The following is a 25,103-nucleotide window of genomic DNA, read 5'->3' as shown; positions in this document are numbered from 1 at the left end:
AAAGGGGTGTATAAATAAATCTTACTCAAGAAGTTTTTGCTTTTATCATAAGAAAACAGTAGTTGAAAATACCTTAATAGAGATAAACGATTAATGAACTCTAATTCAACTTTTGCATTTTAAAAAAATCCATAATTTATTTTAAAAAGAGTAACAAACATTTACAGCGCACATCTATTATATTGCCCAACCCTGTTTTTTTACAGTGGCATGATTGTAAATTACAAGCAAATCCATCATGGAGGTGATTACACATCTGCTGTAATTATTAATAATTAGAGCATATGAAAGTTGACTGGTTAAGGACTATTGCATTCTCAGCAGGCATGCCAAACACAAACAGGGCTCAAAATGAACCTTTTTACTTGGCACTATTGCTCCCAACTTCAAAAAAATTAGGAGCACCCACAAAAATGAATGGGCACCACTATTACAAATTGTATGTTAATGGATTTATTGTATTTAAAACATCCACAATAAGCACTAACAAAAACCAGCAACAACATTCTAAGGCCCTGTTTACACTAATATATTTTCATTTTAAAACGCGCAAGTTGCTATGGTTACGCCTTCAGTCCACACTGGAGTTTTCAAGCGCTGAAAACTGAGCTTTTTGAAAACGCTGAAGGCGAGGCTGCAGATATTCTATTCTATTCTATTCTATATATATATATATATATATATATATATATATATATATATATATATGATTGGGGCTTTTTCAATATTAAGTAACCTACACACCGTTCAGTCCTGCATCCTTGTCTTGTAAGTTTAGATTTGGCAAGTTTGATATGGGAAAACAAACTACCAAGGACACATCAGGTGAATCTTTAAAGGAAACAGTGTAGTTTATAACAAAATTCACATCACCGTGGCTACGTTGTTTCATGTTCTTAACAATAAAATGAAAACATGATATAGCCTAAAGAACTGCCAATTTTCTATTTGATATTACCAACTTAACAGACACTAAAAATGTTGAGGCTGCGTGTAGCTACATATTTATATGACCGTCATCTTCATTGTTAGCATATTTATAACAAAACATTACTGCCTCCTTTCATTTTCAGTTGAAATGTGAAACATACCCTCTCTTTTGCTGAATATCAGTTTTTAATAATCAATAATAGCCAATACAGAGCTCGAAGTTGCGACCGTTTTGGTTGCATATGCGCCCCGAAATGATATCTATGCGACTTCAAAACATATTTGGAAGCATTTGTGCGAGTGCATAAATTATGCGACCGGTTTTCACAGTAAAATGTTCACCGCATGCGCAGATTTAGGAGACATTCACGCATTATACATCTTTGCACCTAAAAACACCAAACGCAGCACTCAGGAACGGTTTTAAATAGTTGTCATGTCAAATTGCTGCAGTAAACAAAGCCCATCCAACCTTCAAGCTCTTCTTATTGGCCCACTGCGCTAGAACAGAACTGAAATGGATTGGTTAATATCAGCTGTCAATCACTCAGCTACAGCAGCGAAAATGTAAAGGTCTGGATATGAGAGAATGAACACAACACTGACAGATTTAGTTTTAGAAACCATCTAAAGTTACAAACAATGACACATCTTATTAGTGATAATGTGATAAATGTTAATCCACCATTTACACTTTTTGAAGAGTGGAAGAAAGACTTCCAGTGGGTTAAAGTTCGCTAGTATGAACATGACTGCATTCATCGTAAAGCCTGAGGGATGGAGTTTTCAGGTAACAGTGTTTGCCACATCTACAAATATAGTGAGATTAGATCCAGCGGTAGATCATTTGATGAACAGTCTGACGTGCACAGCTCTCATATGGGTAGATGTGCTCAAAGCACGCTGCAGTGCATGTCAGAGTGTGTTTGTGGTCACGTGATGCATGTTTTCAGCTGTACAGAAACGCTGGGTGAAACGCCAGTGTGGACACAGATCTTTTTTATTCTAAAGCGTCATTTTAAAACTAAAACGTATAGTGTAGATGCTAACAATGACTTACTGCAATAATTCAAAAATGAATTTCCAATAATAGATAACAACAACAAATTTAATATAATTTTCTTATTATTAATAACACAAATTCTGCTAAAAACTGTTACATTATAACAAATAAAATGATGGTTTGCATTTAAACAAAAACTAAGCGTTGCAGTATAAGAATGAAAGCCTGGTTTCTACCATCCAAGTTTGTTTTGTTTCTGTCCATGACAAAGACACATACTCTGAAAACTGCACTTAATTAATGCAAACTCTCATTATGAGCGGATTTAAATGAAAGTTTCCCTGGTTCTCTTGATTTCTACTGTGGACCTGCACAATAACCATTTGGTATTCTGAAGAATCTTTGGAGATTCTTTGGAAAACCAATCTAAAAGGAAATGTTACTACCTTTCTTTTTCACAAGGTCACCCTGATGCGACGTACCATCCATTTCCATGATGTAAGGGCTATTTCTATTACGTTCCTTTACTCGCACAAGAGAGGTTAATGAGGCATGCCATCATGTGTCAGACAATAGCTCAATTATTAAGCTTTTAGTGCCATGACAATGTATCTAATATTTAAATTATAATAATAAAATATCAGGATTTCTCGATTAACATATTATATATTAGTCTCAAAATGGCAATTCAAATGAATTAAAATAATAATAATTAAGAACAAAATATGCATCACCTAGTCCTACATCAGGGAATTGGTTTTCTGTAGCAAAGACTGAAAGGAAAATTCCCCTCAAAATAAAACAAAAATGATTTACTCACCCACATGTTGTTCCCATAGATATGCATTTTAAAGAAAGTGGGTAACCAAACAAAATTACCTTTGGTGTACTAATACAGAAAACTACCACAGAAAAATGAAGTCAATTTAATTTGGGTAAAACATGAGGGTAAGCAAATAATAAATGATGAGTTTTCATTTTTGGCCAAAACTTTAAGGCTTACATATTTACCAAAAAAAAATCCAAGCGAATATGAAGAGGCAGTATTTTAGTATTTTAACCAGTCCATACAGCAGGCATCAGTCAGTCATCCACTAGAGATGAACCGATACCACTTTTTTACAAACCAATATGAGTTTGAGTATTTTAATTTGTGTACTCGCCGATACCGAGTGCCGATACAGATATTTGATTTGGTTTCAATGAAAGTGCAATTAATTTGTTTGTTTTATTTTTCCTGTAGCAAGGATGAAGACAAAAAAAACTTTAACAGAAGGCTGTTCCAAGCCAAAAAAATACACACATTGTTGACAACCCTGCAAATCCATACACCTTATCTATTAACAATTAAGCATGGACATTTAAAGAATGAGTTATCCTTGCGCCGACATGCGTCCACGAATTCACACATTACACAAAGTGTGTGCAGCGTACGTTACCTTATGGAGTCACTCTCTTGACATTGCGATTCTTTCATATTCACAAGTCCTTCCGTTAATCCGCGAGCCAGGTAATCAAAAAGTAGGCTACTTGATGCTTAACTATGGGTGGGTCGCGGGTAGATAAGATCAATAGCCATAAATACGCACACTCATTTAAAAAAAAAAACGCACGACCATCATCTAACAATGTTTTTCTTCTGACCGAGTTAATTCTTGCGAGATAATCTGAAAGTGCTGCGAATAGGGAATTGAAACTGACAGACGCAATGGATAACTTTTCAGGGCTCTATAAGCCGCTCACTTCCAAAACTGAAAGTTGCTTCGTCTGTCTGGCAATATTTCAGCTTTTAATCGTATGAAAAAGTTAATCTAGATGAGCCAATATTCAAAAATTGCAGTAAAGTAACTGTGACCTGCGGCCACACATCAAATCTGAGGTCAGATCTAATCTCTCTCTCGCCGTCATCCAGACATCAATACGTAGACGCCACACAAGTCAAGTCGCAAAACTGAGGCTGGTACCAGCTGACAGGATAGCTGAAGCCTTTGCGAAATCTGTCAAAATACAGCAGCACTGAAATTAACAGGCATAAATGTCTGAGCCAAAAAGTCTATCTGTAGGATATCTGTAAAAACACGATGAGAGCCAATGTTATGTAGAAGTTGTGTAGCCTAATAATTAAAAAAAAAAAATTTAAAGGGTGGCTAGTTTGTATTAATGTGTTATAATATTCATAAAATACGCTTAGCCTATTTAAGCTTAATGGTTATATACACTGCCAATAAGAAAGCCATTCAAAAAATATTTTACTGTGTACTGGGTTCTAATGTATATTTACAATAAAAACTAAATGTAGCATGTCTCGCTGTCATTTAAAACATGCAATTCTTAACACACCAGAGCTGTAGGCCTATAGTTTATGCAGTGTGTAAACTTTAGCCTACAGGGAGGTGTTGGTCAATAGCCAACCATATTATACTCCAATATCAGGTAGATTATGTTACCCGATAGCCTATATTAACTTGAGAGATTTATAAAATAAAAAACATTTTTAAAAAGGAACAAATAAAACTGGTCCCGTGGAGTTTAGCACTTGTCATCTTGCCAGTGTATGCTGTGCAGTGTAGCACCCTTCTGAGCGTGTCAACTGCTGCTGGTGAGAGAGAGAGCACGCACGCCTGAGAGCTCAAAGCCAGTATCGATATAACCAAAAACAAGATCATATTGTTATAAATATTCCATTAACGATACTTATCTAAACATTTATACATATAGATATACATGAAGTGTTTATTGAGATTGTGTGATCATGTATAGGCTGTCTGATTTTTACAGAATCTGTAAACAGAAGCTGTAAAGCATGATGACTAGGGATGGGCATCGTTAAGGTTTTAACGGTATTAGTACTTTTATCGATACCACTTATTAGTTCGGTACTTTAATGGTTCTCTTATCTGTACTTTTTGTAGTGTTTTTTAATGAAAAATTGAACAAATTTGAACAATTAACAACACTTTGTTTTATTACTACGTTTTAATGTAAAATAAAACGAAACCAATAACTGTAAAACTAATTTTAAAAAAAATTTCTGAAAAAAGAATGTACAAAGGTTTGAAGGAAAATGACTCCGCTTTTAGCCATTCTTCTAGAGAAAAATCAACATGTTTGACTTTTCTAGCAGAAGTCAGGACCTTTCTTGGTTTATGGTGCTCCCTGCAGTTAAAAATACCCTCTTTAAGTTGCAAAACACAGTTCAATGAGATAATGTTTATGATTTTTCATTACCGCATTCATATAAATGACTTAATAGTGTTTTGGGAGTTAACTGTGTTTTTAAAACAGTTTTGAAGAATCTTGCGATGTAGAAATTAGCTTTCTTAATAAGCATAGTTTAGGCTATATTTTTTAAATACAGCTGATATAAAAGCATTTTTAATGTTTAAGATTTATTTAGGCTACTGCAGAAAAAAAATACTGTTTTCATTGTAACCGAATGCGTGTTTATTTAACTATTATTATACTAATTTAGGTAATTGACTGCTGGCATAACGATGTGGATGATGTAACGCAAGCCTCCGCTGTGCGCGCGCACACAGCCAAGAACTGTGAAGGCTTTTATACTTGAGGCGCTCACCGGAAACACGAGCATTTCTCATGTGAGATTGCCAACTGTGCAGACGAAGTTGGTCAGTTAAATTATGCAACTGTAAGTAATGATTACTCAGCAATAATTGTCCAGTACCGATAGCAGAACCGTTCACGTCAGAGCATAGATACTTCTGTCTTTTATAATTTAGCATGATATCGATAAAGTACAGAGTTTCGGTACCCATCCCTAGCGGTGACCGCAGGGATGTTAAGCTCGGACGAGGCGCTTTTATTTAGCCTGTAGTCCTTAGATTTTTTACATACTGTTCCATTACCTAAAATTTCTTTCATTTTTTTTATTTATAGTTTATATATAAAATGAGTGCTAGCATATTTAGCTGTGATCATTAAGCAAGGATCATATTTCATACTCGGTTTATTCTTCGGTAGCCTATAGATTCGTTAATAATGTATTTTATAAACAAATTGCTATAAAAGCTATTAATATTTAATACATTTATCAATACATTAAGACATTGAAGTCAGGTAGGACAACAAATCACATCCATGTAGTGAATTACTGTTAAGTGGTATCGGTTCGTGGTATCGGCCTTTCATATAAGACACGAGTAGGCATGGGTTGGTATAAGATTCTGACAGTATGACAACCTTGGATAAAAATATCACGGTATCACGATATTGATAATGCTCTAAAATATATTCTTTTTAAACGTCTGGGTAAAAAAACTAAAACTTTTTTACCTTTTGAAGACAATATATTTTATTTTGAGAAACATTTCAAATATTTTGGAGCAGCAAACATGTCAGGTAAAATTAATTATTGACTTCTGCTGTCTTCATTTGTTTCAAAAACAGATTGTTTTACAATTTAAAATGGCATCTTTAGATATCTTTTCTGCTGGAGATACTGTTGTGCTAAAAACAAAACAAAAAATTGTCAATAAAAAAAATCATACACATACCTTAGGAATGGTATTGCAGAAAATGTTGACGTTTTAAAACCTGACTTTTCCAAACAGCGGAATACCTTGAAAACAGTTATCGTCCCATGCCTAGATATGAGTATGAGTATTTTAACCAAGTATCGACCTGATACTGGTAACGGTGCATCCCTAATGCAAACCTACTGTTACAGAATGAAACCAAAATATAGTCCTCATTGGGGGTCTATACAAATTAAGACAAATCAGAAATGTTACTTCCAATAAAATTATAATTTTTTTTATTATTCACTGGGATGAACACTACATAAGCACTGCTATGGATCAAACAAACTGCATAAAAAGTAATTATTGATTTCAAATAGGGTTAAGCTACTTAACATCCATTAGTGAATTTACCATCGTTGCATATCAAAGACAGAGTGCATGAACGTGTTTTTTATAGCTACTTGAGAGATCACTTATACTGAACCCATAAAGCCAACTCAAAATAATCCACAACCTCCGGCTATCGAAATACAGTTAGAGGATTCTATTAAGATGTAAAGCAGTGGGGCAAACTATCTGAAATCCAGCCAACAAGCCAGGATGAACAGACACACACAAAAAAAAATGTTCAGCTTGTTCAAACTACTTATTTAAAAAGCGATGAAACGAAACAATTCTTAAGATTTTAGGGGGGAAACTTAATTGTTTTAATTTCAATCCACTTAACATAAGTTAATTTGTGTTGGAACAACAAATGAATTTTGTAAAACTCTGCATTTTTTTACAGTGAAGATTTAACCCTAAAACTGAGACATTAGGATGCAATAATACAATATTTACATACAATTTACATAAATATTTGTATTTAAATGTTCAAATGAAAATGTTCAAATTTAAGCACAAATCTACCCTAGATTTTTTTATATTCGAGGCTGGTAAGATTTCAAAATGTGAAAAGTCTCATGCAATTTGTTTTTAATTATTTTAATTAAAAGAAAAAAAATCTTTAACAAAACATTATTATGATTTAAATAACTTTTAGTTTAAGTATTTTATTACTATGATAGATTAAGCATCACATAAAACTTTAGAAAAACGGAAACCATTTAATATGATGACTTGATGCTCAACAATAATTTCTTACATCTACCTTTAATGTTAAAAATACACAAAATTATCATTCTAGACTAATTATTTAGCATCTATTTCCACAGGATTCCTTGTTATTGTTCTCTTAATTTACATTTCAAATGTTTTGTATTGTCATTTTAGTTGGCGCAATCCTGATTTCAAATTAAAAGACATTGTAAAATTTTCAGGATATGTTTATTAGTCCAGACAACATTAGTTATACTGAACGTAAACTGGACTTGACAAATAAAATGTTTATTTCAAGTTTACCCACCCATGATTTTCTTGTAGACATCAACTAATCAAGCAAGAATATTAGTTCAACCTTTTATTACATTTATTTATTTATTTATTGGAGGGTTTTTATTTTTACAGAGTAGTCACAACTCGCGCTGTATTTAAAAAAATTTTCAGAATTCTCTGATGAATAGAAAGTCCAAAAGAAGAACAGTTTTTAGTACATAAGGTAATTTAAAATACACATTTTTTGCTTAGAAATCTTTTACAATGTCATAAATGTCTTTTCACTATTGACTGATTGATTCATGGCATCATTGTACCTCTATACATTTTTTAGGTTGGGCCTAACTAAAGCTCTTCTTTATGTCAGACTTCCAGCTCAAACAGAAGAGTGAACACCCACACACGGAAGAGTCGAGGAAAGAGTTAATCCTGAGTCATTCCGAACACCACCCTGCCAAACCCATAAAACATACAATACTCTCAAAGCATAGGAAACATCTTCCATGCGTTCACACTGTTGTGGTCCTTACACATCATCTAGTCTGGCCTCCTGACATTAATCCCTGCGCATTAGTCTGTGAGCTGTAGAGCTGTTCAGCAATGAAAATACGAATCCAAAGGGCTATCCAAACAACAAGATTTTGACACGCATGCATATTAAGAGTCTGCCAAGGAAACTAATAGCACTTCCTGAAACTTTCATTATGATGATGCATATTTAACTGTCATTTATAGATGATATTCCACATAATAAACCCACTTCAACAGTAAATGGGGATAGACAAACAAGATGGTGACGGTTTTGTTTATAAACGTAGCAATAAGTCCATCACAAAGCAAAAAGTGCATATTGAATTGTCAATTTTAGGTCTGCATAATATATAGAGAAATTACCAATATTGCAATAGGAGTGTATGCAGAGTTTAGATGCAAAAACCTAAATGTAGTCTGACATTTTCCTCTAAAATAAGCATTTTTATCAGGCTCCTGTGTGTATGTTTAGTAATATCACTTTTTTTGTCAAAGAGCATGTCCTTTTGCTGGTCTTTAAAGTGAAATCTCTCAACATAAACAAAGGAGGCTGAGAAAAATGAACATTTTCAATGGAAATTTCAGACGGCACTTAGAGGTTTTTAGCATCTGAACTCTTCATATACAATTTCAATATCACAGTGACGTGAGATGAACATTAAACACTTATTTAAAGTGCCAAGCATTAGTTTGTTGCATGAATGGGTTGTTCACCCATATTTGATCAGATGGGGCCTAATAATTTTTATACCCACCTCCGCTGTAGATGCTATTATGTTACTGGCTAGACCAGGCTCTAAGGTGAACATAGTTTCCAATTGTTGAAAATAAATTTTAATGAATAGAGACCAGTGACAATGACAAGCTAGGGCTGCACAATGTAACGTTTCTGCAATGATGTCGCAATGTGATCATTCGCTATAGTCATATCGTGAGTATATACGCAATGTTGAGTCTGGATTATAATTGATCATTTTGCAAGTGTTTAAGGCCTGTGACTGTGTGAGGTTTTTAAAAACATTCAGGCATAAGAAAATGTACTGTTTGTAACTTTGATAAATATAATTATATTTTGAATTGTTTATAAACGAAGACTATGCAGGATATTTTACTTTTGATTATTCAATTAGTGTATACCTGAATACATTTTGAACTGATCGGAAACCATAAAAGGCTGTTTGTTTAATTTGCATATTTTTCTTTATTGAATTTAGTTATGCTGGTAGATTGTTTGTTATATTTTATGCACTCCCCTAAAGAATGATACCAATCAATCTAAAATTATAAATTCTTTCCAAACTGTTTTTCAACTCATCTGGTGAAATCATATTCAGATAAATCGCATAATAAAAAAATTATCACAATGTACCATTTTTCCAATATCGTGCAGCCCTAAGCCAAGCCAATAATAATTTAAATATCTGCAGAGGTTTTCAGTCAATAATTGCATTTTAAAATCTAAATGTTTGCACCTTGACATAGAATTTCTTTAGCCTGAATTAGATTTCATTTTATCAGAAATATATCAATTACACGTGTATTTTAGGAGCATTATTATTTTAATAACCATTTTTAAAAAGCTAATAAAAATAGCATTTCTCTAGGAAAAAGTTATATCAGTAAAAATATGTCTCTTGCAATATTCACCAATAACATCTAATATTTTCTCATTTATGATAACTGATATTGTGTTATCATTGATGCTGTATGATATGGACAAACATTATAAGTCATTCAGGGTGAATTCAATAGCTAACAGCATTTACAAAGTAAAAAGAAAGAAAGAAATGAATAATATAAGCAAAATAAAATACCTGGCTCCAGATAACACATTGATGCATTATAAAGCAAAACAACTGGGCTGTTTAAGAAAACTGAATATCATTTACAACACTACACTTTTACATCCACATCCTTTGGAAAGTACTGAGTGCATTCACTGGAGAGCAAGTTTCCTGTAGCATTAAGACATATATGCACAAATGCAAACTCTCTTCAGTTTGTGCTTGACAATGCATTTGTAACTCTACTATACTAACTCTAATAAAACTTTATTATTTAAAAAAAAAAAAAAGTAAAACATTTTACCCCACTGATCACAATATATATTACTTTAAGAAACTAAATTAACTATTTGAAATATTGTGGAACAGTGAAGGGTGCTTTCAGCTGGAGATACTGTTTCCCTAAAAATTTAAATAAAATTGTTGTAAAAAAAACCATGTAAATAATAATAATAAAACAAATCGTACATGTATTGTAGGAACAGTATAAAAGAAAGTTTTGGTGGTTTTAAAACCTTGATTTTTCCAAACCGCAGTAAACCTTAAAAATGATTATCATCCCATGCCTATATGGATCAAAAAGGCCAACCAATCGCTACTGTAATTTTGTAAATGTCCATTTTAACATGAACGCTGTTAATACATTGGAGTGTTTAAAGCCATAATCAGCTGAGTATCTGTGTAAGTACTCACTGAAGAGGGTCAAGCAATGATCATTGTAGCCAATCACAGTCCTATTTGTTGAGGGAGTGATCACAATGGCCAGTCAGCAGTGTCCAAGAATCCGCACAGCAGTGCTCAAAACTGAAGCAGGAAATGCTGGCATCATAACATTATTGAAGTTTCAGAATCAATTGGTACCGAAGCCAGTATTTTAGACATCCTTTGCAAAAGCTGTGGTACAAGGTAATCTTTTAAACAACAGGCTATGGGTGTGTATAAGTGAATGGTCCATTTTTAATGATCGTTTACCTTTCGCCGTATCTGAAGGCTGGTTTAAACTTCTGTGTCGAGTGATCGGTCTAAAGTGTCCAGGGGTGCCTAAACTATTTCTTAGATCATTTCAATATGGTCATGTCATTGGCCCGTGAACATTTCCTGCTTGTTATCAAACTATTTCATAACAGTAACAAGAGGCAATTCAATCATAACTTAATGTTAAAAAAGCTATTATAACATTATTTATCAATATGTGGCTCTTTTTAGATTCTCAGAAGCTATTAAAATTAAAAATGTAAAACAGGAAATACGTTGGGACCATTGTTATTGTTTACATCCCTCAAAATGGTCTATAAATGGCCAAAAATCAAACTTGATTGAGGGCTGTGGGTTGAAGTTAAACCAAACCATATTACATTAAATTTGCTCATTTGTTTGTTTATTATTTAAAAATAACAAGAAAAGGTTGTTCCAAAACATATTAAATGATGATGCAATGTATTTTTTTATGTTTTATAATGAACTTATTATAGTAAAAACATAATCACATTTATAACACAATGGAGCTCAATACTGAATACACTAGTTGAGCTGCTCCTGCCTTTGCCCTGATTTGATCACCAATGTCTTGCGCATTGTCCTCTATCTGTCAAGTGGCACTATTTACATTTAAGTCTGATTCATATGAAATTTTAATTATAGTTGGGTTTTTTGTAGCTCCTCAATTAAACAAAGAAACAAATGGGTATACCCTAAATTCAAACTGACAATCTCTCTCAAAGGCATTCACCCCAACCAACTACCCATCATTCTCCCTCTCTTTTCAGATAGGATGGCAGGCCAAATCAAAGGTTACCTTGGACCAACTTTGGCCCGCAGGCCCTACTTTGGGCACCTCTGTTTCAGACTGACATTTTTAGACATAAAAAGATATGTTTAGTTTCACAGAAGCAAGTCAGTCCATTAAAGCCCAATCCCAATTCTACCCCTTAGCCCTTCCCCTTACCCCTTATTTTGCACGTTCACATCAAGGGATGGGGGTGTCTCAATTCTCTTTAGCTTGAAGGCATAGGGAAAGGGGTGAATACCCCTTCAAACGAACATTTTTCAGGACCACACTCGAAACCAAGGGGTCGAAAATTTCCCAGAACACACCAGCCACAACGGCAGTATTGCTGAATACGGAAGTAAGGAGATCCACAAATTAGTATTTTTTAGTCATTATTACGAATTTTTACAACATACAAGCACATGTTTTAATATATTCATAACCATGTTTGTCTTTTACCGTCATGCTTTAAAAAAATTTATTTTTTTTAAAAACCCTAAAATAAAAACCGCTAAATTTCGCGATCTATAATCTATAATATTAACTCCCGTATAGCGGTCCCACAACATTCTGACACTCGAATACCCTGTCAGAATAGTCTAGGGAATGAGCTTTTTACAGTGTCTGCTATAATGTTAATGTTGTTTTTGTGCGTTTACATAGATGAATATGGCCACTGTGTAAATGCACAGTATTACGATCTTATTGCCACATTAGATCAATATGATAACATAATATATGCCTTCAGAGATTTCTTGAACATAAATACCAAAAAAATAGCAAGGTGCTGTAGTGCTGTCCCAATTCATAGGGGTAAATTTTGAAGCCCTTCCCCTTAACCCTCGGTTTTAAGGGCCAAGGGGAAGGGGTACAAAATTAGAATTGGGATTAGGCCTAAGTTTGTGTTGTTATGAAGAGTGAGTTAAGTCAGCATTTTAGTTTCACTTTAACTAGCCATTAACAAACATATGGGTGTTAACAACTTCCACAAGCACACACCCTCAGTTTCCAGAGTTACATTGGCATCACAGGAGATCTACATGGTAGACGTGTGCTTCAGTTCCTGCCAGTGCTTCAGTGCCTGTCACAGAACTAGACTGAGGCACTGAGCGAACAAAGAGGTCCCCTCATCTTCTTTTCTTACACTGTCATCTTCCACACTCGTCCAAACCCTTCCTTTAGCAATCAGCATCAGATAAAAAAACTGAAAGCTCAGCACTTTCTCTGAACGGCAGACTGGGTCAAAGTTTCACTCAGTGTTCAATCACGATAAAGAAAGTGCGTTAACTGCTGTCGTCACGTCTGCAGTTGTACCGATCGGTTTAACAAGTGATGACCAAAGCACTTTATCTACAGTTATAATCAGACCTTTAATCTCTCAGCAGATGAACTTAGTGTCAAAGTTTGAGTTGCTCTACAGCACCACAATTGTCTTTACTGCCACTTTTGATCAACATGATCCATCCTTTCTGAATACAAATTGAAAAAGAACCCAATCTAAAACTTTGAAATGAATTTATTGGCTATGTCCGTCTAAAAAAAAGAACAATACTACAGCAATAGGCCACAAAATGACCACCCATTAAACAGTAGCCCCATGTGCTGTTTAATATTACTGTTAAAAAATGAGTGTAAATAAAATTCAACAGAAATTACATACTTTTCCAACAATCTGCATTAGGAAAAAAGATCAATGTGCATATGCCACAAAAACAAGAGTGATTCTTGAAACCAGACATAAAATGTTAGAAATCTGTTAAGTGTTATAAACTGTATAGCCACTATCATTCAATCTTTGGCTACTCTTGAATCAACTAATATGATTTTTAACCAAGAATGAAATCACATTTTCCTTGTATTACAGCAAATACTAGTACTTTAGCAAACCTTGTAATGCATCAACAGCCTCAAAGACAATATCTCTGCGTGAATCTCGGCTGAAACACAATAAGGGAAAAGTAAGCAGCTACCACAACGCATGGAAAGGCTCATTGTGAGCCAGCACATTTCTAGGTTAAAAGGACGAACGAAACGTCAAATGTGAAAGAGAACAGCTTCAAACATGTCAGGGAAACAGAAGGAGAGGTGATTACATAATGTACTGAATTCTTCCTAACAGTGAGCACGAGCCGACGGGATTATTTGTGACGCGCACTTGTTTGTTGTCGCCGCTACTGGAAAAACAAAAGCAATAAAACTCCGATGCCACACACAATAACAGCGACAACAGCGTTTCTTTGTTGTATATAAACGGAGAAGTGGGCGTTAATGTCAGCCTAATGTCGTTAGAGCCTCGCTAATGTGTCAGTCCGCTCGTTACACAACAAGCCTCATACTTAGCAATGAAATCACGCGCAGGCTCGCGCTGGTTAGCTTAGCACGAGCACTCGTCGAGCAAACCCGAGGCCCACACGACCCCATACTTACATTTCCAGATATTCTGCGGATGTCAGCGGTCGTTCCCACTTCGGACTCTCGGCTGCGGGTGTTTTCGGGATCGATATACCTGTCGCTTCCTTTAAAAACAAACAATCAGGGTGACTTCACGTGAGAAGCGATCATTCCGTTCACGGCGATTCTCTGCTTTGATAGCGTGAATTTTTGCGCATGTTTGACGCCAACGCTAATGTTCCCTGAACAAATCTGTCCACTTATTGGCTAAATCTGTCTAAATCTCGTATCAATATGGGATCATGGTGTGGGATAAATCATTGCATAGATCCGAATAATCAGCTTCTGTAGGGAGGCCAAGATATCCTTCGGTTCAGAGTCTTGTGCGTCTTGATGGAGGGGAGGGATAATTTCTTCAAGTGGCTCTATGATTGGCCGAAGCTCCACAAGGCGTGTTTGCTAATTGGATTATTTCGCTGACAGCTAAGGCTACATATGGCCAATCCCGCGATTTGATTGGCTCTCAGTATGTCATTTACCGTCACGAAGCTTGAACTGTAGTTTGTTTTACGCACAAAATGCATCGCAGCGTCCGTCTCGAGGGGGACGCAAGGGTCATGTTTGGGGCGACGTGTTTTTGATGACAGCTTTAAAACACCATTAGGTTAGTAATTTAACCGTTGGTTAGTAATATTGATGTTATAATTGTAATTATTACTAATTCTACAATTATTATTTAGTTCTTATGCTATAGTTTTATGTGTGTGCATGTGTATGAGAAATGTTTTTTTAAATATTTTCTGCTCATCAAGGAAACATTGATTCAAAGTACAGCATTAAGAAGTATAATTAAAGTAAAATGCGGTGATTGTGAAGTATACAATATCTATGATCTGAAATATAAAACTTTTGTAACATCATACAGATTGGGGTCAGAGCAAATTATTTATGTATTTTATTTATTTAATTTTAATTTTATACTGTTATTAAGAATTAACAGCACAGCTCTAAAATATTAATTATCATTTTAAATCTTCATACATTGTAGTTATCCTTCAAACTTCAGGTAGAAGTTTATCAGGTAGAAGTTGTTAATAAAAATACAATATGATAATAATAATGACCAGGTCTCACTGGAAGAAGAGACAGTATAGTCTCAATTTGATCTCCTGGCTAAATAAAAGAAATAATAATAATATTAAAATCAAATCTAGTATGATTAATTATTAAGCTGCAGCTCATAATTATGTTTACATAAATAAATCTGGTATATGGAATGACGATGGAACATTAAGTCACCCTATTTTTTATTAAACATTAAAGTATACGTTACTCACATTTTATATGCTTTCTCTGTATAAAGTCACTTTTGTAAATTTAATTTGACATGGACACCAAATGGGATGTCTCATATCCATATACTGTATAAATACACATGCACACAAAACATTTGTCTCTTTTTTTAACTTTAACCCTAAAGCTGTACAATTTAATTTAATCATGGGACTTTTATCATTGTTCTTTCAGATGTAATTAGACCAGTCCTACTGATTGCATCTTGGTTTAGGGCAAGACAAAAGCTTAGCTATATGCAATTATATGGGTAAATTAAATTTAGCTAGGAGTAAATCATCATCAGGAAGTAAAACACAATAGATTCATTGTCTTTTTTAAGTGGATCTTTGGGCTTTTGGTTGTAAACAGTAAAATTTTCAGACTTAAATTAAAAATTCGCATTCCTTCATCACATATAATAAGTTTGTTTTTATTGCACAGGTTTGTTAAATCTTTCAGAGTCCAAATATCACCACACACAAAAAAAACTCCACATTTCTGTTGAATGTACAGGCATTTCCTTCAACAAATCCAATCCAATCAATAATTATTACAAATACATATAAAACAAACTGGTTAAACAAAAAATACAGATTTTTATGTCCAGGCAACATAAAAAAGTACATTTTGCAAATATTTATAAATCACAGTTTTGTCTTTTTAACGTAATGTATGTCCAGTTGACCTGCAACAAATGTAATTTAACAATTATTAATGACAATTTATTAATCGTTTAATTCTCAACTGAATATTTACTGGTAATTTCCTCCCAAGACAACATCCATTTTTTAAAAATATTTTGTTTTTCTTTTACATTGTTCATATACAGTTGAAGTCAGAATTATTAGCTCCCTTTGATTTTTTTTTTCTTTTCTAAATATTTTCCAAATGATGTTTAACTGAGCAAAGAAATTTTCACGGTACATCTGATAATATTTTTTCTTCTGGAGAAAGTCTTATTTGTTTTTTTTTTCGGCTAGAATAAAAGCAGTTTTTAATAATAAAAAAAACCATTTAGGTCAAATATATTAGCCCCTTTAAGCTATATTTTTTTCAAACAATAATAATTCAGAGGGCTAATAATTCTGACTTGAACTGTAAATAGTACACTACCTGACAAAAGTCGTGTCGTTAATCTCAGTTGTAAGAGCAAAAAATAATAACTTGACTTCTATTTGATCATTTGGAAAAGTGGCAGAAGGTAGATTTTTCAAATCAATCATCTGTTGAACTGCATCCCAATCATCACAAATACTGCAGAAGATCTATTGGAACCTTCATGGACCAAAGATTCTCACAGAAATCAGTCAAGTTTGATGAAGGAAAATCATGGTTTGGGATTACATGCAGTATGGGGGCGTGTGAGAGATATGCAGAGTGGATGGCAACATCAACAACCTGATGTATCAAAACATTTGTGCTGCCCATTACAGTACAAACCCCACCAGAGCACAAATTCTTTAGCAAGATAGCAATATTTCAGCCTCCACATCAAAGTTCCTGAAAGCAAAGAAGCTGCTCCAGGATTGGCCAGCCCAGTCATCAGTTGTGAACATTATTGAGCATGTCTGGGGTAAAATGAAGGAGGAGACATTGAAGATGAATCCAACGGATCGTGATGATTTCTGAGAGTCCTGCAAGAATGCTTTCTTTGCAATTCCAGATGACTTCATTAATAAGTTAGTTGAGTCATTGCAGAGATGTATGGATAAACTCGTCCAAGCTCATGGGAGTCATACACAATATTAAGTATTTTTTCCACTGCACCATGACTTTATCTTCTATACTGTACATTATTTCTGTTTAGTCTATTTTTGTCTAAGCAAAGGCAGACCTTACTGTCCTAATTAAATAATTATAAATAAAGGCATGATCATATACTATTTTGGTAAAATAAGTGTAATCTTTGCCTTTTTATATAAGCCACTTCTGATACCAAATGATCAACTACAAGTCACGTTATTATTTGTTTGTTCCTAAAACTTGGATAGGCAACACGACTTTTGTCAGGTAGTGTACACTGCTGTATTTTTAACGAACTTTTCACCTACTGTAAGTTCACTTAAAAAAGACTGCATATTTATTCCAAAAGACCCTAATTCAATTTTATGTGAATTCTGGGCATCAAAGGGGCATTATTCTTTATCCAACTAAGTAAAATGCATTTATGACCAATTATAGCATTATAGCTTTTGAACAAGATGAATGTCATATGATGAAAGTGTCAAACTGATGTCAGACCTTAAAGAGTTACGAGCCAAAGTTATAACCAAATACAGTATCTGATTTTCTTTTGATCTTTCTCCAGAACTTCAGGTCTGCTCCTCTTTTTAAGCTTTTCTGGAACTGTTGTGCATCAGCTCTTCTTACTGATCCACCAGCTGAACTCTCCACATCATGCTTTAACCAACCACAGAAACAACCAACAGAAGTCTTTAAGTTATTAGAGAGGAATGGTGTACAGTAGATAAACCCCTGCACTGTTTTTATGAATATTTTATGACGTTCTCAAAGTATAAATCATAATTGGCTGCTTTACAGCACCATCAAGTGGTCACTAGCAGCTATACTTCCTTTTTCACTGCAAAACAGGCAAGGATGATGCTTAGTTTGTCAAGCTGTTTGGACCAACGTGAACAGATTGCCAGTAATAGATCCTTTATAAGTTGCCTATATATCATTATATTTATACTAGCTAATGCATTGTAAAATAACATGAAACGAAAACCATTGCTTTTTAACTCACACTGACAAGTTACTGTTATTATTAAATGTATTCTTCATTCTTTCAGTAAGGTAATTAAAACAATAACTAATGATAAAAAGTGCTAACCAAATCATTCAAAAATAAAATGAGTTTATTACCACCATTAGCAGGACATTTCTGTGTTGTTGTTTAAGTGGATAGTTCACCCAAAAATGAAAATATGCCATTATTTACTTATCCTTCACTTGTACAACCTGTTTGAGTTTCTTCTGTTGAAACACAACTGGAAGAATTCTGAAGAATGTTGGGAAATAGCTGCTGGTTTTTAAAATTTTTCAGAATATAATATTTTGTGTTCAACAGAAGAAAACAATTAATAAACGCCCTAAAACAGGGTGCTCACACTTTTTTGTATGAAGGGCCAAAAACCAAATATAATTGATAGCCATGGGCCAAAGATAAATATACCAAATTTTATACATTAAAGATGCCATGGGAAATTTCCTAATTTATTTATTTAAAACCAATAGAAAGCATTACTTTGAATAGTATTACCTAATGCAATATAACCTTTTTAATTATAACAATTGCAATAAAAACATAAACAATCACATTTATAACACAGTGAAGTTCAACACTGAATACACTAGTCAAGCAGAATCTTTTGCCTTGATTTGCTCACCAAAAGTCCTCTATCCATTGGGTGACAGAATGTACATTTGTAACTAAATCTGATTGATTGACCCTATTTAAATGGAAACGTTTAATTTTAGTTATGTGTAGCTTAACAATAAAACAAACTAATACAAGGTTAAATAAATTTCAAATGACAATCTATATAATATATATATATACTATATATATATATATATATATATATATATATATATATATATATATATATATATATATATATATATATATATATATATATATTATATATAGTCTGAGTGTTTATGTGCTGTATATGGTCCATGTAATTAGTCTTTGAACACCTCCCAGCTCTCTCTCTTTCTCTGTGTGTGCATGTGTGTGGTGTGTGTACGTGTTTTGTGACATATCAGGGACACAAATCTGTATAATGACATAGGTATGACACAGGTATTACAAAAGGAGGTGAAATATGAGGACATTGGTGACGTCCTCATTTTCTCAAAAAGCTTATAAATCCCACAAGATGAGTTTAATGAGAGAGTAAAGCTGCACACAGTCTCATGTGTTGGGTTTAGGGGTAGGGTGGGGTGAGGGCAATACAATATATGGTTTGGACCGTATAAAATGAATGGAAACCTGGTGTAATGTACCCACTTTTCACAAAAACAGACGTGTGGTGTGTGTGTGTTGTGTGTGTGCGCGCGTGTGTGTGTGTGTGTGTGTGTGTGTGTGTGTGTGTGTGTGTGTTGTGGTGTGTGTGCGTGCGTGCGTGCTGTGTGTGTGGTGTGTGTGGCAGATTTGTATCTGTATGGACTAGATCGCTGATGATTATGACAGTTTGGAAATCAGAAACACTGTGGAAGAAAATTTGTTTTAGCAAGTAATTCCTGTACATTGCAACGACAAAGAAATACACAAGTAGTCAAAGTCAAACAAAACAAAAAACTCTAAATCTTTGCAACAAATGATTTAAACCTACTGTAAGGAGCTGCACAGTCCGATTACTAAACTTCTAAAGCTGAGTCCATCATTACAGCACTCACACTTTTCGTGGGCTTATTTAGATCATGATTACCGATGACATCATGCAGCTGCTGCTGACTGGACCCTTTTGCCTGGAAGCACATCATGTTTAAATATTTCTGAATGTCTGCATTAATGTATCTCATATGAATGATATTAATTATGCATTGGCCGTGTGTGTGTGTGTGTGTGTGTGTGTGTGTGTGCGTGTGTGTGTGTGTGTGTGCGTGTGTGTGTGTGTGTGGCATATGTGTGTGTGTGTGTACTCGTTTACATGGTTTACGAGGACACAAATTGTATAACTGACATGTGTTAACATATAGTTGAAGTCAGAATTATTAACCCCCCCTTGATTTTTTTTTTTTCTTTTTAAATATTTCCTAAATGATGTTTAACAGAGCAAGGAAATTTCCACTGTATGTCTGATAATATTTTTCTTCTGGAGAAAGTCTTATTGTTTTATTTCGGCTAGAATAAAAGCAGTTTTAAATTGTTTATAAACCTTTTTAAGGTCAAAATTATAATATAATAGTCATTAAGCTATATATTTTTTTTCGATAGTCTACAGAACAAACCATCCATAAACAATAACTTGCCTAATTACCTTAACTGCCTCTAGTTAACTAATTAACCTAGTTAAGCCTTTAAATGTCACTTAAGCTGTATAGAAGTGTCTTGAAAAATACCTAGTAAAATATTATTTACTGTCATCATGGCAAAAATAATTATAAATCAGTTATTAGAGATGAGTTATTAAACTATTATGTTTAGAATGTGTTGAAAAAATCTCTCAGTTAAACAGAAATGGAGAAACAATACACAGGGGGGCTAATAATTAGGAGGGCTAATAATTCTGACCATGGAAAGTCCTTATAAATCAGATATACATGTAACAGTCAAACCTCTCCATTACTACTCCTGACCCTCACTAATACTTCACTGATAAAGTCTTGTTTAAGCACTGCAGACGAATAGTTAAAAAAAAAAAAAATATATATATATATATATATATATATATATATATATATATATATATATATATATATATATATATATATATATATATAGATATACTGCGGACCAAAGCCAGGAAATATAAGGTACCGTGACTGACGTCCATCGCACAATTTCAGTTTTCCCAGAACATGACGTCATAAACGATGATAGCGGAAAAAAAGAGCATCGCATTTCTAAACAGTCTTTAATTATTGCCATATAACGTTATAGGTAAGTCATGGATAATAAATGTAGCTACAAACATTAATCGTATGAACAATCACTATTCAGTTCACTTCACTATTATGTGCCAAGTGAAAAAAAAAATGTAATGACTCACTCAGTCTAATTCGTCTAATCATATTTCTGGCTGACTTGAGATCGCTTTGCTTCTGTCTTCCTCTATCCTGATCCATTCGTGCAGTTTCATCTTCTCAAGATCTCTTTTTATCGGGTTCATTATCAGATTAACTCATGGTTTTAACAAATTAAAATATGATTGACTGTCTCTTTGCCATTTTGAAAATACAAATATTATTTAGGTTGGCCACTACGTCGTTATTTATTTTCACTACTCACTGCGTGCGAAACAATCACCAACCAATGAGGGTGATTGTAAACATAAGAAAGCCGATCGGCTAAAAAAAATAGTTAAGGGCGAATAGTTAAACGTGACTTCTTGCTTTAACGTGTGCATGGTGACTACCATCATGCGTCCACAATCCCACAGCCTCATTCACAGTCCTCTCTGGCTTAAAATTATGACTGATTATACAGCAAGATAAATGGTGCTGTAAATTATGTAAATACAGTATTTTTTGCTGTAATTGATTTACAGTAATGCCCCATTCACACAGGGGCGTCCGTCAGCGTCACTTCTTCCCATTCACTTTGATCTGGGTTGACGTCAAGCGTTGCCGAACTTAATTGTGGATCCATCAGTGCTGCTTCAAGCACCAATGGAAGCGTCAGCCAATCAGATCACTTTATGCAAATACCCCAGCTCAGAGAGTAGCCTATTGCGGAGTATAATATCATTGATTGACGCTGCTATGATGACCGCGTCAGCCCCAACTTCAGACACACCCTCCATCAAGCGTTGACACTGAAGCCCTGTGAAAGCCCTGCGTAAGTTACTAGCGAACTGCTGCCAGTACGTTACTGTAGCATCTACAGGAAAAAACTATGTACTGTAAATGAACTGCTAGAAAACAATATTCACTAAATGATAAAAAAAACAGAATAAGATGTTAAAATGTTTAAAGTGTTAAAAGTGTAACGAATGAAACCAATAGTGTTTAAAAGTGTCGAGATGCTCACGGCGAGCTGAGTTCGATTCCCAGCTCGAGGTCTTTTGCGATCCTTCCCCTCTCTCTTTTTGATCCCAGTTCATTCCTATCTCGATCTCCACTGTCCTATCAAATTAAGTAAAAAAAAAAAAATCTGAATATCAGAATAAAAATGTGAAGATTTAGTGCTGCTAAAGTGGAGATTTATGGCTCAATGAAGGAGAAAAAACTAAAAACTATGGCTGTAATTTAAATCTGAAGACATAAATTGGTAACGTGTGAAAAAGAAACACTTAAGAATGTATTTTGGATGTTCTCTTGATGTTATACACACACAAAAACAACAACAACCCAGGCTCATTCTGATTACGTACCATACACATTTCTGGAGGGTGACGCAGTGGCGCAGTAGGTAGTACTGTCGCCTCATAGCAAGAAGGTCACCGGTTTGAGCCTCGGCTTGGTCAGTTGGCGTTTCTGTGTGGAGTTTGCATGTTCTCCCTGCGTTCGTGTGGGTTTCCTCTGGGTGCTCCACTTTCCCCCACAGTCCAAAGACATGCGGTACAGGTGAATTGGGTAGGCTAAATTGTTCGTAGTGTATGAGTGTGGGTGAGTGTGTGTGGATGTTTCCCAGAGATGGGTTGCAGCTGGAAGGGCATCCGCTGCATAAAACATGTGCTGGATAACTTGGCGGTTCAATCCGCTGTGGTGACCTCGAATTAATAAAGGGACTAAGCCGAAAAGAAAATGACTGAATGAATAAATGAATGATACATTTCTGGAGAGAGCAAAATAAGTCCCAGGAGCTGTGTTTTTTTTTCAGTTTTTGCTTCCACAAATCCACCAGAGGCCGCTGTGTACGCTTTTTCAGATCTCAAATTTCTCTCGCGAGTGACATTTGCACCTGCTCTTTTCACGTAAATCAACCAGAGGCCTCTGTCGACTGACTGACCAACCGACCAATCCCCCCACCCTCACCCTTCCCTAAACCCAACCAATAGTGTTTTAAAAAGCACAGACTGACCCGCCCACCCCTTCCCTAAACATAACCACATTAAAAGCAATCCAGAAAAAGAAACCCCCCCTGGTTTTGACCAAGTTTTCAGATTTGACCACATTCTCACCCTGTTATTTACTTGTTTATTTTATATTTTTAGGCTTTGTTTTTGTCTTACCTGCTTTCTGGAACCATTCTTCACCGGACTCATACCCCGTTGTGGCAGTCAACTTCACACTGCGTCACAAAGCTACCGGACAAATTGGTAACAGTTGAAAAGACGTCCATATGGAGGTAAGCGGTCAGTTGGTAAGTGAGAAAAGGAACGATGTCATACTGCCCCGTAGCGCTCGTTTTAAAGATGAAACCCAGCCATACATAGCTCTGGCTACATAATTCGCAATCTCCAGAAATGTATATAAGGCTACGTTTTTAGAATGAACCTGTGCTGCAAAAAAAAGCACTTCTCAAAATTGACATATTTTTGCCTGCAGTGTAAAAGGATAGTATTTATTGTAAAAGGATAGTCAATCACCACAATGGAAATAAACTTAATTTTTACATTTTCAATGAATTAAAGTGCATTCATTTGTTTTTTTCCAGAAAGAAAGAAGAAGTTCACCCAAACAACAATTTTACTAGCCATTTTTCAAAAAGAAAAAAATTTGAAAAATGGTAGCCGTTGACTTCTATAGTTTTTTTTCGGTTTTGGTGGCTACTGGTTTACAACATTCTTCATTTTTTTTATTGTTTTGGTGTTCTGGTGATGTTCAACAGTAGAAAGAAACTAGCAGGTTTGTGACAAGTGGAGGACGAGTAAATGATGACAGAAAGTTTATTTTTGGGTGAGCTATCTTTTTAATCCTTTGTGAATTTTGAACGCTTTGAGGGGTTTCACTTCACATTAAGTATAAGCTGTCCAGACAGCGTTAAATATTGAGCGAGCGTGTCGTTTTGTTTTTATAATTTCTTTTGCCACAGGTGCTGTTGGCAGCCCTGCTTTGGAGACCTTGAGAGGGAACTGCATTTGATGAGCCGTCAAATGAGTGAACAAGCCGGCTGGAGGCTTCAGTGAAGCAGGCTGCTTTAATTCATCGCTTGTGACACAGAACAGGCTCACGGATATAGTCAACACTTCCCAGCCTGCCTTCGCTTCTGAATGTTTTCTACTATGACAGAATGGTTTTTTTAAGCTCTTGCATGTCTCATCCTTATGAAAGCTTTTTCCTCTTTCACCTTTGTGCCATATCATCTTTTCACAGAGCAAAAAAATATATATAATTCTATACAAATATTTTTGTCTTTCTCTTTTGCTATTTGGCAGTTTTTCTTAAATTTCTTAAACATAAACTCACTCAATACCCCTTTTTTTCTTTGAATCTATCTAACCCTAAGCTATTGGCACCAACTAGATGATTTTAGATTGTTTCCTGTAGGTATTTCTTCTGGATAACATGAACAAAATACAGTCAAAAGTGTGAATATTTTCAAATTAATAACATTTACTTAAAGAGCCCATATTATGGGTTTTTTGAAAATGCCCTTCCATGTGTGTGTCACACAGCTCTAGGTGAAGTGAAATATCCAGCTAAGGCTTAAATCTGTAGTGTACAGTGTTTTAAAAAACTATTGATTCATCTATAAAAGAGTCGACTCATAGTGCTTTCAAACGAGTCGCCTTGATAACGAGTCATTAGGTGTTTTCGCGATGACGCAGCCACGAAACACAGCCTCGCCAGTAGGTTACGCCGCAAAACCAGGCCCACTAACGCAGAAAAAACACTAGACACACACACACAGACGCCGCCGGTCGAAATGAAGTCACGCTGTGCTCAGATGG

The 25,103-nt window shown here is 34.8% G+C and overlaps 1 protein-coding gene and 1 long non-coding RNA gene across 3 annotated transcripts in view; one reads left to right on the top strand and one right to left on the bottom strand.

Moving 5' to 3' along the window:
- The window catches only part of ppm1bb (protein phosphatase, Mg2+/Mn2+ dependent, 1Bb), a 43,314-nt gene extending 28,664 nt beyond the window's left edge, over positions 1-14,650 (bottom strand). Inside the window, exon 1 of one of the 2 annotated variants that reach the window (XM_056468941.1) lies at positions 14,299-14,650. The gene's annotated coding sequence lies outside the window, so the exon portion shown is untranslated. The remainder of the gene's footprint in view (positions 1-14,298) is intronic. The other variant, XM_056468942.1, reaches the window with a different exon arrangement.
- A 5-nt stretch (positions 14,651-14,655) lies between these two features.
- Positions 14,656-24,522, top strand: LOC130238059 (uncharacterized). Its single transcript, XR_008838601.1, has 3 exons — positions 14,656-14,926; positions 23,424-23,557; positions 24,245-24,522. It is a non-coding gene; the product is annotated as an uncharacterized LOC130238059 (long non-coding RNA).
- Positions 24,523-25,103: the final 581 nt, after the last annotated feature.

Source organism: Danio aesculapii, chromosome 12, assembly GCF_903798145.1.
Source record: "Danio aesculapii chromosome 12, fDanAes4.1, whole genome shotgun sequence".
Classification (NCBI taxonomy): Eukaryota; Metazoa; Chordata; class Actinopteri; order Cypriniformes; family Danionidae; genus Danio; species Danio aesculapii.
This window is presented reverse-complemented; position numbering and strand designations above follow the sequence as displayed.